Below are 18739 nucleotides of genomic sequence, written 5' to 3' on the forward strand. Positions count from 1 at the left end.
AACCTGGGACCTCCCATGTGGGAGGGAAGTGCCCAATGGCTTGAGTCACCTCTGCTCCCTGCTTGTTACGTCTCTCATTGTGTTTCCTTGTTGTGTCTCTTCGTTGCATCATCTTCTTGAATAATCTTATTGCATCAGCTCACCATGCTAGCCCATCACATCAGCTCACTGTCTTGCTCATCTTCTTTAGGAGGCAGTGGGAACCAAACCAGGGACTTCCGGGTGGTAGGCAGGCACTCAATTCCTTGAGCCACATCCACTTCCCTATTATTGCCACATTAACCATCAACTTAACTTCTAGGTAATATCCAGAATTGAAAACATATGTCCATGCAAGAAACTTGTACAGAAATGTTCATAATGGCTTTATAGAAACCAAGAGCGAAAGCAACTCAAATGTTGATCGACTGATAAATGGATAAAGGAAACATGGTAAATCCATACAATGAAAATTATTTGGCAATAAAAACTATGAAATACTGATATATGCTACAACATGGGAGAACCATGAAAACATTATGCTGGGAAGCAGACTTGGCTCAATGAATAGAGTGTCCGCCTACCACATGGGAAGCCCGTGGTTCAAACCCAGGACCTCCTTGACTCATGTGGAACTGGCCCATGTGCAGTGCTGATATGCACAAGGAGTGCCGTGCCACAAAGGGGTGTCCCCAGTGTAGGGGAGCCCCACCCGCAAGGAGCGCGCCCTGTAAGGAAAGCCACCCAGTGCGAATGGAAGTCTAGCCTGCCCAGGAGTGGCACCGCACACACAGAGAGTTGATGCAGCAAGATGACTCAACAAAAAGAGACACAGATTCCCGTGCTGCTGACAAGAATGCAGCGGACACAGATGAACACATGGTGAATGGGTAGAGAGAACAGACAATTGGGGGGGAAGGGGAAAGAAATAAATTTTTAAAAAAAATAAATCTTTAAGAAAAAAAAAAAACAAGAACATTATGCTAGATCAAAGCAGCCAGTCTCAAAAGACCATATTATCATGATTCCATTTATAGAAAATTTCCAGAATAATAATATCTACAGAGACTGTAGCTCAGTGGCTATTGGGGCTAGGGTAAGGCATGGTAAAGGGACAGTACTGGCTGGGAAAGAGAACAAGAAAACCCTTTGGGGTGATGAAATCTTGTGGTAGAGGGTATAAAGGTATACAGATATGTCAAAACTCACTGAACTTTACACTTTAAAACGCTTTTGATTTTTTTTAATGTAACACTGTGTAATCTATACATCTTTTAAAAATATATATTTTTTAAAAAGAATGCTTTTGTTGTATATAAGTTGAAAAAAAAATTAAAATACCATCACACACAACCAGATGACTAAAACTAAACAGACTGACAATAACAAAGTTCATACAGTTAGAGATAACCAAAATTCTCATTCATTATTGGTGAGAATACAAAATGGAACAGCTCTGGGAAAAGGTCTTTCAGTTTCTTATAAAACATAGTTATTAGCCAGTAACTCCATTCGTAAGTATTTACTTACCCAAAAGAAATAAAATCATATGTCCACAAGAAAACCTGTACAACAATATTCATAGAATTTTATTCATAATAGTCCAACCACTTTGGTGTCCATCTCTAAAATGGGTAAACACATTGTGGTATACTTAACATATAGAATAATCCTCAAACATGAAAGGGAACATACCGGTTATCTTTGGCTGCCATTGCAAAGTACCAGAAATGGAATGGCTTCTATAGTGGGGTTTTTACTTAGGGTAAAAGCTTACAGTTCCAAGGCCATGAAATGGCCAAACTGAGGCATCAGCAGAGATGCTTTCTTACCAAAGTCAGCTACTGGTGATCCTGAGGGCCTGCCATGCAGTGAAGCAAGATGGCACCCAATCTCTGCCACGGTCCCTGCCTTCCCCTTCAGAATCTACCATCATCCAGAGCTCAGCTGTGGACTAGGCACACTGCTTGTCACTTTCCAGGCCTCTTCTCTCTGCTTTCTTTTTTTTTTTTTTTTTAAAGATTTATTTTATTTATTTAATTTCCTCCCCTCCCCTGGTTTTCCTCACGGGCGCACTCCTTGCGCGTGGGGCTCCCCCACGCGGGGGACACCCTTGCGTGGCACGGTACTCCTTGCGCGCATCAGCGCTGCGCATGGCCAGCTCCACACGGGTCAAGGAGGCCCGGGGTTTGAACCGCGGACCTCCCATATGGTAGACAGACGCCCTAACCACTGGGCCAAAGTCCGTTTCCCTCTTCTCTCTGCTTTCTTCCCAAATTTCACTGTGGGCCATCAGGCATATGGCTCATCTCTTCAGCCTTGAGCTGTTCCACGGGCCCAGCCTCTTGGGGGCTTAGTGCTTAAGTTTTAGCTGCTAACAATCCTTGAGTCCTGTCTCACATGGCAGGATCAAAAACAGAAGCTTCCTTTCTCAGCGAGCCTCTGTGTCTCCATTAATATAAAACCCCTTCAAGAGGGTAGAGACACAACTTGAGAGTCACATCTCACTGATGTAGTCGAAAGGGCCCCACACCCATAGGAATGGATTAGTTCAAAAGCATACTCTTTCTTTTTGGGAGGCACCAAATTCAAAACACAAAAACACGAGTACAAACGTACTATATGATTCAATTTAAATGAAGTCTAAAAACAGACAAAACTAATATTTGGCAGAAAAGAATCAGAACAGTAATTACCCTTGGGAAGTGGGATGGATTGACTGGGAAGGGTCAGGAAGGAATTTTTGGGTGACAGCCATGCTCTATATTCTGATGGAAATTTTGATTACATAGGTTTATCCATTTATCAAAATCAATATACACTTAAGATTTGTGCATTTCCTTGCACACAAATTTTACCTCAAAAGGAAAAAAAAATCTATTGAAATACTGGACTTTAATTAATAATATGCATACTGGATATTTAGGGGGAAATGAATTGATCTCTCCAATTTACTTTGAAAAGCACTTAAAAATACAATAAATTGGGATAGACAAGTGATAAAACATAGTTATGGATTAAACTATTGATGGAAATTCAGCTTGTTTCCCATTTTTTACCATTATAATTAAAGCTGCCTTGAAAATTCTTCTATGAGTCTGTGTGAACATCTGCTATTATTTCTCTTGGGTAAATATCTAGGACTGGAATATCTGCATCACATCATATGGTAGGTGTATATTTAGCTTTTAAGAAACTGCTAAACTGTTTTCCAAAGTGATTGTACCTTTTACATCCCCACAAGCCACATATGATAGTCCCAGTTTTTCCATGTCCTTGCCATCACTTGATATGGTCAGTGTATTAGTCAGCCAAAAAGGGGCACTGCTGATGCAAAATACCAGAAATTGGTTGGTTTTTATAAAGGGTATTTATTTGGGGTAGAAGGTTACAGTTACCAGGCCATAAAGCCTAAGTTATTTCCCTTACCAGTCTTTTCCCACATGTTGGAGCAAGAGGGCTGCCAACGCCTGCCAGGATTCAGGCTGCCTAGGTTCCTCCCTTTCTGGGGTTTGCTTTTCTCTAGGCTCAGGGTTCTTCTCTTCCCAGGGCTTGCTTCTCTTATCTCACAACCAAGCTCCTCTGTGTGCTTACTTCCCAGGGCTCCAGCTCAAGACTCCCCTTTCCCTTCTTGGTGGTACAGTTTCTCTGCGAGTCCCCACCCACCAAGGGGGCAGGGATATAACATCCTACTGATGTGGTCAAATCAAAGCCTTAATCATTATTTAATCAAGTAGAAGTAAAACCCCTGAACCCAATAAACTTTAATATGCCCAGAGGAAAAGACTAGTTTACAAACACAATCCAATATTTCTTTTTGGAATTCATCGATAATATCAAACTGCTACAGTGAGCAATATAAAGGAATGAACTACTGATGGTATAACGTAGAGGAACGTCAAAATAACCACATTGAAAGCATCCAATCCAAGAGTATATATTTATAAATTTCATTTATATAAATTTCTAGAAAATTTAAATTAATACATAATGACAGAGTAGATCAGTATTGCTTGGGGATAAGAAGGGTGGAGTGGCAAGGAGAGCTAGGATGAAAGAATTTCAAAGGGGCAAAAGGAGACTTTTGGGCATAATGGATATATATGTTCATTATCTTGACTGTAATGATGGTTTCCCAGATGTACAAGTGTCAGAACTATCAAATTGTAGACTTTATGTGCATTCTATTGTATGTCAATTAAAGCCCAAAAGAGCTATTAAAATATATAGAATCTACATATAAAATATGTAGAATCTAGATGAATACTAAGTGTAGTATTTTGCAGCATTGCTGTATAACTAACACTTCATAATAAACTGTTCCCTTTCAGCTCTAAAGTCCTATGAAAATACCTTAGAACTTGGAGTTAAAAGTTATATTTAAGGAATTAGAATCCCGATAATTAACATTAGATGGTAACAATCATTTGTTTGGTTCCCTCACAGTATTCTTGTCACAGAAAAGCAACTCCTTAAAATCACGAACTGGGTCCTGACTGCAACTCACCTGCCTCTATAACACCTCATATAAAGGGGTTATGCAGTAAGTGACCCCTGTATACAAGACCATATCATAAAGAGAAAGCTGAGAGATTAACATTTCAAAAACAGAATATGCAGGAGTGGCATCAAAGAAGATGGTAGAATAAGAAAATTCCGGAATTAGTCCTGACATGGAAACTAATGAACTAGTGAAAATTGGCTAAAGCAACTATTTTGAAACTCTGGAGACTAGGTAAACATGTACTTAGTTAGAGCCTGATGAAGAAGAAAGCTGGTAATTTCAGGGAATTTCTGCATTTTGTATAAAGGCTATTATCTCATAGCCCCCAGTCCCATGGCAGGCAGTCATAGTGACAATGACCCACATTCCTGCCATGCTGTGCTGCTGCCAGAGTAGGCAATAAGGACAATGTCCTCCAAACTGAGGCTGTGTATTTTGATCACTGCTTTTACTCAATGAAGAATTGGCCCAAAGGCTGAACACTGTTTAAACCCCCACAGGCTGAAGTGTTATCTTAAAGGGCATTAGTGGAGGGGATTTAAAGAACCAGAACCTTTTCTCTCTATTTTTTTTTCTTTTCTTATTCATTATCAGTAATCAAGGAAATCAAGGAATTCAGCCATCACTGGCTGAATGCAAAGATGATGGAACAGAAACTTCAGTGCATACAACAAAAGTACATAGTCTTTACAAAGAGTATTATAAAAAGTCATTAAATAAACAGACAACTTGTATGCTTCAGCAAGTAACAACAGTAATTTCCAGGGAAAGGGGGAAATCTAGTTTCCAGAGTTAACACCTAAAAATATTCAATTTTCCAGTCCTCTTTAAAAGACTATAAAATATACGAAGAAACAGTCACAGGAAAAAAGGAAATTGATAAAACCATCCCCAAGGAAGCCCAGACATTGGTCTAACTAGAAAAAGACTTTAAAATAAGTATCTTTAAAGAGCTGAAGGAACATGGACAAAGAAACAAAAGAAATCAGGAGAATAAATGAACAAGTAGGTAATATCAATAAAGAGATAGAAATTATAAAAGAAATCAAATAGAAATTCTGGAGCTGAAAAGTTCAATGGCTAAAGTTAAAAATTCACAAGAGGGGTTCATAAGTAGATTTGAGCAAGCACAAGAAAGAATCAGAGAACTTAAAGACAGGACAACTGAAATTATCCAGTTTGAGGAGCAAAGAAAAAAAAATTATCAGAGACTAAGGGACCTATGGACACCATCAAACATAGGCATTATGATATTAGTGGAAGATGAGAGATAACAAGTCTGGAAAAAAAAAACTGAAGAAACATAATGGCCAAAAAATCCCCAAATTTGTTTTTTTTTAAAAAGAGACATGAATCTACACACCCAAAAAGTCCAGGAACCTTTAGGCCAGAAAAATTCAAAGAAATTCACATCAACAGTATATTCAACCGTAAAAAGAGAAAGAGAATCTCAGAAGCAAGAAAAAAGCAAACAATCACAAACAAGTGATTCTCAATAAGAGTAACAGGCAATTTCCCATCAGAAACCATGGAAACCAGAAAGTAGAAAGAGGCTATATTTAAAGTGCTGAAAGAAAAAAACTGTCAGCCAAGAATTCTATATCTGGTAAAGTAAGGGGAGGCTGGCAGCCACAGCCATGAGCCTAACCCCCATTTATTTTCAGCCCTCTATCTGCTGGTTGACTGGAGCAGCCATGGAGGTCTACATGCCTTCCTTTCACTACAGTAAGAGTGACTTGGAGCTGAGATACAGTGTTTAAGAAAGAAGTGTTAATGAATGGAAGAAAATATTTTGTTGGAAAAAGCCAGTTTCATACCTTGCACAAAAAACTTAAGAATATATAAAAACTCCTGAAATCCCTGCTAAACATGTTAGTAAATGGGTCTCAAAAGTACTGGAACAAAAACAACAAAGCTGCAAAACATTTACAGGCTGTCATTTTAGAAAATGAAGAACTTCCCAAAGAGATTTTGATTTCTTAAATGTGCAACACTTGCTCTCTCTGCCAAAAGCGGAGTGTTAAGGATCTTTTGATGAGACAGAATCTGAAAAGTCAAACAAACTGTCCCACCAGCCAGTGCTGCTGTTTCTCAGGGATACATATATAATGCCTGTAGGCAGCAATTTTCCAAATGTGATTACTGAAGGAGTTATCCATGGGATATTTTACCCTCAAGTGTAGCCGAGATAGAAATACTACGTGGTTAAAATCCTGAAACAAGTTTCAAAGATGTAGAAAAGAAAATCTGTATCTACCAAATTAACCTAAACTCTGTAACATAACAGTCCTAACTAGTGGTAAAACACAGTCACGGCTTAATTCAGGGCAGGGATGTTTCCATTACATGGTATTTTTTTGTTTTGTTTTTTTAGATTTATTTTTTTACTTATTTCTCTTCCCTTCCTGCCCCTCTCCCCCAGTTGACTGCTCTCTGTGTCCATTCACTGTGTGTCCTTCTGTGACCGCTTCTATCCTTATCAGCAGCACCGGGAATCTGTGTTTCTTTTTGTTGTGTCATCTTGTGTCTGCTCTCCGTGTGTGTGGTGCCATTCTTAGGCAGGCTGCACTTTCTTTCGCGCTGGGCAGCCCTCCTTATGGGGCACACTCCTTGTGCGTGGGGCTCCCCTACGCAGGGACACCCCTGCATGGCACGGCACTACTTGCACGATCAGCACTGCACATAGGCCAGCTCCACACAGGTCAAGGAGGCCCGGGGTTTGAACCGTGGACCTCCCATGTGGTAGGCAGATGCCCGATCCATTGAGCCACGTCCGCCTCCCTACACGGTGTTTTTAAAAATAAACCAGGGTCAGGTTAAGGTCAAATGTTTAAGAAATAGAATATAGCTGTTAATTTAGAAAGCCATGAAAAGGGGCTACAGAAGGTCCCTGGTAGCACTAAGTGTGACAAAGTTACTCACTCTTTCAATAGCACCACATGCAATTCAAAGTTATATCCTGAATCATACTAAGACTAGTCAACTGTGGTAAATGTCTGCACTAATCCTTCTACTCTGAGGTTTTCTATGTTAGTGATAAGTACATTCTTAAGTACTAGCATCAGGAAAGTATTTAATTCACAGAAACACACTATGCTAAATATGAAGAAGAAACTAATTTGGGATTTAAATATATTGGTAGTATCATGGCATTTTTTTTTAAATCATGGCATATTTATTTAAATTACAATAAGGTTCCATCACACCCAGAGATTAGCTTCTAACATCAGTAAATCAGGTAAAATGCAGTATTATCAAGATTTCCCTTGAAAGTCCTTTAGAAATGTGCCATACTGTAAATCTATATATCCAACACAATGAGTTTTCTCCCCAAAGTTGGAAGAAATGACTGTTTCTTTGGTTGGAAAGCAAATGAAGATGTTCGATTTCTTTTCTTTGGGGAGAGAGGGGGACCATTTTATAAAAAGTACATACCTTTAAACAAGAGAATCACACACAGCCCTGCAAGATGCTTGCCCTCTGAGAGGCAGATGTGAACTGACAATTCCTGAGGGTATACTAGATAATAACACTCACCTTGGTTTATCCAGGGATATTCATTGAATAGATGGTATTACAACAGCATTTAATTTTGTTGGCCTTATTGTTTCCTTTTCACTGACCTCATATATTGAATTAATGTAAGCTAAATATATTTATGATAACTCCACCATATATCTCACACTCATACATTGAGTGGTAAAGAATAAAAACATATATGCTACCTGTAAAAAAACAAAAAACAAAAAAACACAGGAGAAATCAGGACATTCCCACAGAGAGAAAAGCTAAAGGAGTTCTTTACTAGTACAACTACCCTATAAGGTATGCTAAAGGTATAGTACCCTATAAGGTATGCTAAAGCAGTCCTTCTGGATGAAATGAAAGGACACTAAAGGGTAACTGGAAGTCATACAAAAAAACAGAGATCACTTATAAAGGCAACTACATAGGCATATATAAAAGCTATCATCAAAACATTTTTTACTTGTCACTCCTGTTAATTTCCTACATTGCATAAAAGACAAATGCATAAAGATAAATGCATAAAGGAGAAATTATTAATTTTTGTTAATGGGCACACATGTATGAAAATGTAACTTGTGACAATAACAACACAAAGAGTAGAGGGAATGAAGATGGACAGGGACAGAATTAATGCAGTTTAATCAAGATAAATTGGTATCAATCCAAACCAGAAATGTTATAATTTGAGGATGTTAACTATAATCTCACCATGGTAACCACTAAGAAAAAAACTAAAAAATATAGAGAAATGGAAATGAGAAGGGCAGCAAAATGGTACACTAAAAATATCAAACACACAAAAAAAGGCAGTATTGGAAGAACGGAGGAACCAAAAAAAATAGACATCTAGAAAAAAAATAATACAATGGTAGAAATTAAGTCTTTTCCTATCAATAATTTAAACATAAATGGATTAAACTTACCAATTAAAAGGCAGATTAGTAGAATCTGCCTTTTAAATTTTAAAAACATAATCCAGGGATATATGGTTTACAAGAGATTCACTTTAGACACAAAGACAATTTAGTTTCCTAAGCTGTTAAGCAAATACCATGAAAGGCTTCAGCTTAAACAATGGGAATTTATTTGCTCACAGTTTTGAGGTTAGGAAACATTACAAATCAAGGCATCATCAAGGCAATATTTTCTCCCTGAAGACTGTGTCATTCTGGGGCTGGCTACTGGTGATCCTTTGTCCTTAGCTTGTCACATGACAAGGCAAATCATGGGGTGTCCTGGTCTCTCCCTTTCTCTTACATGTTCTGTTGATATTCAGCTTCTCGCTGCTCTCTCTGGCTTTCTCTTTTTTTTGGCTGAATTTCATTCCACTTATAAAGGACTCCAGTGATAGGATTAAGACCCATCCTGGGAAGCGGACTTGACCCGCGGTTAGGGCGTCCATCTACGACATGGGAGGTCCACGGTTCAAACCCTGGGCCTCTTGACCCGTGTGGAGCTGGCCCACGTGCAGTGCTGTTGCGGGCAAGGAGTGCCGTGCCATGCAGGGGTGCCCCCCTGCGCAGGGGAGCCCCATGTGCAAGGAGTGCGCCCCATAAGGAGAGCCGCCCAGCGCAAAAGAAAGTGCAGCCTGCCCAAGAATGGTGCCACACACACGGAGAGCTGACACAACAAGATAACACAACAAAAAGAAACACAGATTCCCGTGCCGCTGACAACAACAGAGGCGGACAAAGAAGAACACACAGCAAATAGACACAGAGAACAGACAACTGGGGCGGGGGAGGGGGGGGAGGGGAGAGAAATAAATAAATAAATAAATCTTTAAAAAAAAAAGGTCCTGCTTACAATGAGTTCAAACCCAAAGGAATGGATGATGTTTAAGAACATGTCTGTGATTCATAAAACCCCAAACCACCACAGCTATTAACAGGTTGAAAGTAAAAGGATGAAATAAAATATTCCATGCAAATAGTAACCACAGGGAAAATGGATGCTATATTAGCATCTTAGTTTGCCAAGAGGCTGCCAATGCAAAGTACCAGAAATGGGTTGGCTTTTATAATGGGAATTTTATTTGGGGTAAAAGCTTATAGTTCCAAGACCGTGAAATATCCAAACCAAGGAGGCATCAGAGATTCTTTCTCACCAAAGTCAGCTACTAGTGATCCTGGCATCCTGTCATGTGGTGATCAGGCAGGGCTCATGTATCTCAGCCTCCCGGGGCTTCTCTACCTTTCTGCAGCTGTGTCATAACTCACTGATGTAGTCCAATCAAAATAGCCCCAAACCCACAGGAATGGATTAGTTTAAAAACAATCTTTTTCTTTTGGGGATTCATGAAAGAACTGGAACTGTCACAATTTACATCATGCAAAATAGTCTTAAGTCAATTGCTAAAAGAGATAAAAAACACATTCTATATTGATAAAAGGACACTTCATCAAAATACAACCACCATAAACACATATATACCAAGAAGAGCCACGAAATATCTGAAGCAAACACTGATAGAACTGAAGGGAGAAACAGACAATTCTACAATAAGTTGGAGACTTCAATATTCCATTTTAAATAAAAGAACACGCAAACAGAATATCAATAAGGAAAAAATAACTTAAACAACACTATTAAACCAATTAAGCCTAAGAGACATAATGGAACACCTAACAACAGCAAAATACACATCTTCTCAAGTGTGTATGAAATATTCTCTAGAACAGACCATATGTTACATCATAAAATAATTCTCAGTAAATTTAAGAGGTCAAAATCATACACAGAGTATCTGTTCTTATCAGTTTGACACCTGATACGTCCCCTATCCGAGGACAATATATTAAATGGATTTTTGGAGCTGGGAGAGGGAATGGGGGCTTGTCCGTTCACTCCATGCATTTGACCTGGTATTGTAGTACTTCCAGGAACGTGGTGCACCAAAAAAAAAAAAATTCATACATAGTATCTTCTAACCACAATGGATGGAGCTAAAAAATCAATAACAGAGGAAAACCCAGAAAATTATCATCTTAAACAATGAATGCATGAAAGAAAAGAACCACTAGGAAAATAAACAATAAGCTTGAGACGCATGAAAATAAAAATACATGTGAAAACTTATCGAATACAACAAAAGCAGTAACCAAAGGGAAATTTATAGCTGCAAAAACCTACATTAAGAAAGAACAGAATTAGTAAGAGTGTTTCAGGAAGATGGTGACCGAGTAGGAGGCAAAGCTAGATTCTCTCACAATAACAATGGCAAAAGTGCCAACAGCTGTCCAAGGGACCTGCTTTGGGGGTCAGCAGACCAGGGCAGCGCTGCGCAACCCAAAGGAGAGCGAGGGTCAGAGAGACAAAGAACTTGAAACAACAAACTTGAGTTACTAAACCCCCACAGTGGCCTGAAAGGGCCCCATCCCCTATCCACAGAACATTAAGCCTGGATAAAACCCCTGACTCACTGCAAAGGAACAAATGTCTTCCTTCTTGCCAGCTATTACTAGACAAGAAGGAGGGTGCATCCAGGGACAGAGATTGTTTCTCTTCAGTGAATTCAGCCAGCAGAGCCCACTTTGAATTTAGTTGTGGCCAGATCAGAAACACAGGAAAGCGGACACTGACAGAAACACCTCCCTGGAAAGGTTTGCCAATAAGCACTATCTACTGGCTGGCCAGGAAACTGCAAGGAGAAAAACTGATTTTAGGTTTCTCTCTAGCACCAACCCCTGGAAGAAAATCTGCACCCCATTAGTGAGTCCCTATCCTGATTTTAATAACAAGTTAGGCAATTTTAAAGACTTGGATTAAGTTGAACCAAAAATCAAAGAAGAGCTGTGGAAAAAAAAAAAAAAAAACTAGGCAAGAGACAGAAATTGACAATCAGAGTAAATTCACCAAAATATTCAGATGCCTAGACATCAGCAAAAAATTACAAGCCACCCTAGGAAAGTGGAAGAGATGGTCCAGTCAAAGAAATAAACCAAATATCCTGACAAACTACAGGATTTAAGACAGCTAATCAATGATAATCAAGCTAATCTCCTAAATCAATCCAAAGATTTAAAAGAAAATACAGCTAAACAGATAAAGGATATTAAAAGGACATTGGGTAAACATAAAGAACAATCTGAAAGTCTGCAAAGAAAAGTACAGACCTTATGCAAATGAAAAACACGATGGATGAGAATAAAAATATGTTAGAGAGCAGCAGATGTGGCTCAAGTGATTGAGATCCCACCTACACACAGGAGGCCCTGAGTTCAGTTCCTCCTAGAGAAGACAAGCAAGACAGCGAGCTGGCAGATTGGCTGGCGCAGAAAGCTGCCACAACAAGATAATGCAACAAGAGACACACAGAAGAAACACCATGAGATAGACAACAAAGCAGGGAGCGGAGGTGGCTCAAGAGATTGAGTGTCTTTCTCCCACATGAGAGGCCCCACGTTTGGTTCCTCCTAAAGAGAAGATAAGCTAACACAGAGAACACACAGCAAATGAACACTGAGAGCAAACAGCGAGTATGAACAATGGGGGGGGGGAGTAAATATGTAAGTTTTTTTGAAAAAATGTGTTACAAGCACATAATAGATGTGAATTGCTCAAAGACAGAATTAGTGATTTCAAAGATAGGACACCTGAATTGGAAAAGACAGGAGAAAAGAAAGAGAAAAGAGTGGAAAAAATGAAACAGTCTCAGGAAATTGAATGACAATGCAAAATGCACGAACATATGCAGTATCAGTGTCCCAGAAGGAGAAGAGAATCGAAATGGGGCAAAAAGAATATTTGAGGAAAGAATGACAAAAAACTTTCCAACCCTTATGAAAGACAACTCACCCCAAAGAGAATAAATCCAAAGAGACCTACTCCAAGAGACCTACTATTCAGAACTACAAATATGAGTGATAAAGAGAGGACTTTGAAGGAAGATAAAAGCACAGCATCACATACAAGAGAACCTCAATAAGATTAAATGCCAACCTATCATCAGAAACCATGGAGGAACAAAGAAACTGGTATGATTTAAGGTACTGAAAGAGAAATACTGGCAGCCAAGAATTCTGTATCCACAAAACTGTCCTTCACAAAGGAGGGTGAGTTTAAAATCTTCACAAACAAAAAGAGTATATTATCCAAAACCTGTGTCACAAGAACTACTAAAGGGAGTGCTGCAACCTTAAAGGAAAATACAAGGGTGAGATACGTGAAGAACAGTGTAGAAATGAAAGATTATTAGGTAGGGTAAATTAAAGGGTAAAAACACAGACAATAGTTAAGGTATGACGACAGAAAGCCAAAGGAAAATATGGGTGTTATACTAATAACATTGAATGTTAATGGTTTGAACTCCCAAATCAAAAGACATAAGACAGATAGAATGAATTTTTAAATTATGAGCCATCTATATGCTGTCTACAAGAGACTCACCTCAGACACAAACTGGGTGAAAGTGAAAGGTTGGAAAAAGATAGCGATACCAGTATCAGACAAAAAAGATTTTAAATGCAAAAATGTTATAAGGGCTAAAGAAGGTCACTATATATTAACAAAAGGGGCGATTCACCAAGAAGAAATAACTATAATAAATATTTATGCCCCTAACTTGGGTGCCCCAAGATACATTAGGTACACACTGGCAAAAATGAAGGGAGAAATAGATGTCTCTACAATAACATTTGGAGACTTCAATACACCACTCTCAGTACTGGATAGAACATCTGGACAGAGAATAAATAAATTAAAAAACAGCTTGAATAATATGATAAATGAACTAGACCTAACAAACATTAAAGGGCATTATACCTCAAAACAGCAGGATATACATTCTTTTCAAATGCTCATAGATCCTTCTCCTGGATAGACTGTATATCGGGTCACTAGACAGATCTCAATAAATTTTAAAAAATTGAAATTATACAAAACACCTTCTCTGATCATAATAGAATGAAGAGGGAAATCAATAATTAACAGAAAAATGGAAAATTCATAAATATATGAAGATTAAACAACATACTCTTAAATAGTCAGTGGTTTAAAGAAGAAATTACAAGATGGGAAATGGATGTGGCACAACCAATTGGGCTCCTGTCTACCATACAGGAGGTCCAGGGTTTGATGCCCAGGGCCTCCTGGTGAGGGCAAGCTGGCCCACACAGAGTGCTGGCCCATGCGGGAATGCGGCCCCACACAGGAGAGCTGGCCGATGTAGAGAGCTGGCACAGCAAAATGAGGCAACAAGAGACAAAGAGGAGAGAAAATAAGAAGACATAGCAGAACAGGGGAGCTGAGGTGGCACAAGAGAGTAATCACCTCTCTCCCACTATGGAAGGTCCCAGGATCGGTTCCCAGAGCTGCCTAATGAGAATACAAGCAGACACAGAAGAACACACAGCAAATGGACACAGAGAGCAGACAACAGGGGTGGGGGGGGGGGAATAAATAAAAATAAATCTTTAAAAAAAATAGAAAAAGAACTCAGAAATAGATCCTCACATCTATGGCCAAATGATTTTTGACAAGGCTGTCAAGCCCTCCCAACTGGGCCAGAACAGTCTATTCAACAAATGGTGCTAGGAGAACTGGATATCTGTATCTGTAGCAGTTTGATATGGTTATGAATTCCAAAAATAGATATTGGATTATGTTTGTAATCTGGTCTGTACCTGGGAGTGATGAAGTTATGATTAGGGCTTTGATTGCCCTTGGTGGATGGGGACTCACAGATAAAAGGCATGGCAAAGGACAGAGTTAAGGGTTTCTGATGTTGGAATTTTAATGTTGGAGTTTGATGCTGAAGTCTTAAGCTGGAGCTCCAGGAAGTAAGCATGCAGAGGAAAGAGAAGCAAGTCCTGGGAAGAGAGGACCTGAGCCAGGAGAAGAACAAAAAGGAATAGAAACAGTTACTTAGACATGGCAGAAACCCCAGGGAGAGACAGAGCCATTTGCCTGATAGTCTACAGCTGACCTTGTGGAGAAACCAGAGGAGCTGAGCCCAGAGGAACCCAGGAAGCCTGAACCCTCACAGATGTCAGCAGCCATCTTTCTTCAACACATGGAAATAGACTGGTGCAGGAAGCAACTTACGCTTTATGGCCTACTAACTGTAAGCTCCTACCCCAAATAAATACCCTTTATAAAAACCAGAAAGCTTCTGGTATTTTCCATCAGCACCCCTTTGGCTGACTAACATAATATCCAAAAGGAAGAAAGAGGTCTGCCTATCTCACACCATAGACAAAAATTAACTTGAAATGGATCAAGGATTTAAATATAAAAGTGACAACCATACAACACTGTAGCAGTTTGATATTACTTACAAATTCCAGAAAAGGAGATATTATGTTTGAAAAAACTGGTCAGTTACTCTGAGCATGACACCCCTTGATCATATTAAATTCAAAGGTTACATTTACTTGATTAAATTTAGGGCTTTGATTCGGCCACATCAGTAGGGCATTGAGTCCATGCCCCCTTGGTGGGCAGACACTCACACAGAGAAGACGAATGGAAAGAGAGAGAGAGACAGCTCGTTAAGAGAGAGACAGCTTGTTAGTCATGGCAGAGGCCCCAGGAAGAGAAATGAGCCTGAGAGTCTACAGCTGATCTTGTGAAGAGAACAAAACACCTAAGCCAGAAAGAAACAAGCCCTGGGGAGAGAGATGAGCCTTATGCCAGCCTATAGCTAAGATCAGAAGAAGCTAGAACCACAGAGCCTTAAGAGGAAGAAGGAAGGCACCCTGGCAGACATTGCCCCATCTTGTTTCAACACGTGGCAAATAACTTTGGGTGAGAAAGTAGCTCTTATGGTACCCTGAGTCAGACTCTTCAGAGCCTTGTGACTAAGCTTCTACCCCAAATAAAAACCCTTTATAAATGCCAACAGAGTTCTGGTATTTTCCACCAGGACACCTTCTGGTTGACTAATACAAACACCTAGAAGAAAATGTAGGAAAACATCTTCAAGATCTTGTGGTAGGAGATAATTTCATGAACATTATACCCAAGGCACAAGCAACAAAATAAAAAATAGATAAATGGACCTCCTCAAAATTAAACACTTTTGCACCTTAAAGGACTTTGTCAAAAGGGGGAAAAGGCAGCAATTCTTCTCTTTCTCCCATACAATGGGAGAAAATATTTGGAAATCACATATCCAATAATGGTTTAATATCCATGATATATAAAAAAATATTACAACTCAATAATAAAAAGACAAAATTCCCCAATTAATTCAAGTGTAACTTGAATTGATATTTCCCCAAAGAAGAGATACAAATGGCAAAAAAATAAAACATGAAAAAATGTTCATTATCACTAGCAATTAGGGAAATGCAAATCAAAATTACAATGAGATATTATTTCACACCTATTAGAACGGTCACTACTAAAAAGTCCAAAAACTACAAGTACTGGGACGGATGTGGAGAGACAGCTTTATTCACTGGTGGTGGGCATGCAGAATGGTACACCCAATGCAGAGGACTGTCTGGCAATTCCTAAGGAAATTAAATATAGACTTGCCATGTGACCCAGCAATACCACTACTAGGTATATACTCAGAAGAAATGAGAACAGTGACATGAACAGACATCTGTACACCGATGTTCATAGTGGCATTATTCACAATTGCCAAAAGTTGGAAACCACCCAAGAGTCCATCAACCAATGAATGGATAAACATATTGTGGTGTATAAACATGATGGAACATTATGCAGCAGTAAGAAGAAACAAAGTCGTTAAGCAATGTCAACATGTATGAATCTGGAGGACATTATGTTAAGTGAAGCAAGCCAGACACAAAAGGACAAATACTGTATTTTATGAACTAAATACATTGTGTAAACTTGTGGAGTTAATGACGAGAAAAGGTCACCAGAAAACAGAATGAGGATACAGAATGGAAAGCTGAGGATTAACCTGTGTAGAATTGGTAAAAAAGGTTGTTTGTAAATCTTTGGAAACATGTATCAATATAACTGATCTGTTTAAAGGAAAAAAAAAAGGAATATATGAAGGGATGAGATAGTGGAAGAGTAAGGAGTTCCAAAAGTAGCTCTTCTTACAGTGCAGTGGGTAATCACCCAGAGCTATCTAAATCACCTGTTTGGGAGACTCAGGAGAACAAAAGAGCATCCTGAGACATGCCTGGAAGAACAGAGGAGAAGACTACCCATATGAAGTGAAGATTCATGAGCTGTGGAGGCTACTGCTCATCTCCTACTGGTGGCACAAGAGGCCTTGAAAGCTACTCCCTGGCTGGAATTGGAAACTCCATTTCCCAAAAACTGGGAAGGAAGAGATGGTTGGGCACCGACTTCGGCTAGTGATCAGTAAATTCAGCTGACTGAAGTCCAGTCCTAAGAACAGCTAAATTTTGAACCTGTCCAAGCTGGAAAGAGGCTTGTAGCCTCCTTTTAACTCTACCTCCAGCATAAAGGGAAGCAGGGCTGCCTGAAAAATCAGTGACAGTAGGGACCAGCTTCTTTAAACCCAGATTGGATTGCTGCCCTAGACTAGACTCCAGCCCTGCCTCCGGCAGGGAGGAAACTGGGGGGACCTGCACCAGCCTCTCCAGTAACCATAATATAACAAAATCAGTGTAGTATACCACATTAACCAGAGTAATACATCACATTAATACATCAAAGAAAAATCATATGATCATCTTGACTGATGCAGAAAAGGTGTTTGACATATGCCAGCATCCTTTGTTGATAAAAACACTCCAAAAGATAGGAATTGAAGGAAACTTTCTAAACATGATAAAGGCGATATAGTGAAAACCCGTAGCTAACATTGTACTTAATGATGAAAGACTGAAAGCTTTCCCGTTCAGCTCAGAAACAAGACAAGGATGCCCACTGTCACCACTGTTGTGCAAAACAGTGCAAGAAGTTCTAGCTAACACAGTCAGGGAAGAAAACTAAAAGGTATCCAAATGGAAAGAAAAAGGTAAAACTGTTGCTATTCGCAGATAATATGATCCTATACCAAGAAAGACCCAAAATTCTACAACAAAGCTACTAGAGCTAATACACAAGTTCAGCAGAGTGGAAGGATTCAAGATTAATATGCCAAAAAAAAATCAGTAGTATTTCTATACACTAGTAATGAGCATTCTGAGGAGCAAGTCAAGAAAAAAATTCCATTTACAATAGCACCTAAAAGAATCAAATATTTAGAAATAAGCTTAACCAAGAACGTAAATCACTTATATTCAGAAAACTACAATGCACTGTTAAAACAAACCAAAAAGGACCTAAATAAATGGAAAAGCATTGTTTTCATGACTTGGACTAAACATCATTAAAATATCAATTCTACCCAATTGATACAGATCCAATGCAATCCCAATAAAAATTCCAAGACGCTTTTTTCCCAAAATGGAAAAGTCAATTATGAAATTTATTTGGAAAGGTATGGGGCCCCACATAGCCAGAAACATCTTTAAAAGGCAGAATGAAGTTGGAGGACTCTCACGTTCACACTTTAAATCATATTATCTAGCTACAGTAGTAAAAACAACATTGACTGCATGGCATAAAGACCAATGGAACCAAACTGATAGTTCAGAAGCAAACCTTCATATCTATGATCAAGTGATTTTTGACAATGCTGTCAAACCCACCCAGCTGAGGCAGAACAGTCTATTCAACATGTACACTCAGAGAAATGGATATCCATATACGAAAGAAAGGAGGAGGACCACTACCTCACACATTACACAAAAATGAACTCAAAACAAATCAAAGACCTAAATATAAAAG

The 18739-nt window shown here is 39.1% G+C and overlaps 1 protein-coding gene, 1 non-coding gene and 1 pseudogene across 7 annotated transcripts in view; 2 read left to right on the top strand and 1 right to left on the bottom strand.

Annotated features, from left to right (window-relative positions):
• VPS13A (vacuolar protein sorting 13 homolog A) overlaps positions 1-18739 on the bottom strand; it is a 293093-nt gene that overhangs the window by 264643 nt on the left and 9711 nt on the right. The gene's annotated exons all lie outside the window — the stretch shown is intronic.
• LOC101412489 (sorting nexin-24 pseudogene) lies at positions 6178-6675 on the top strand (annotated as a pseudogene).
• LOC111760264 (U2 spliceosomal RNA) lies at positions 10725-10911 on the top strand. Its single transcript, XR_002794010.2, has one exon. It is a non-coding gene; the product is annotated as a U2 spliceosomal RNA (small nuclear RNA).

Source organism: Dasypus novemcinctus, chromosome 8 (assembly GCF_030445035.2).
Source record: "Dasypus novemcinctus isolate mDasNov1 chromosome 8, mDasNov1.1.hap2, whole genome shotgun sequence".
In the NCBI taxonomy this organism is placed as follows: domain Eukaryota; kingdom Metazoa; phylum Chordata; class Mammalia; order Cingulata; family Dasypodidae; genus Dasypus; species Dasypus novemcinctus.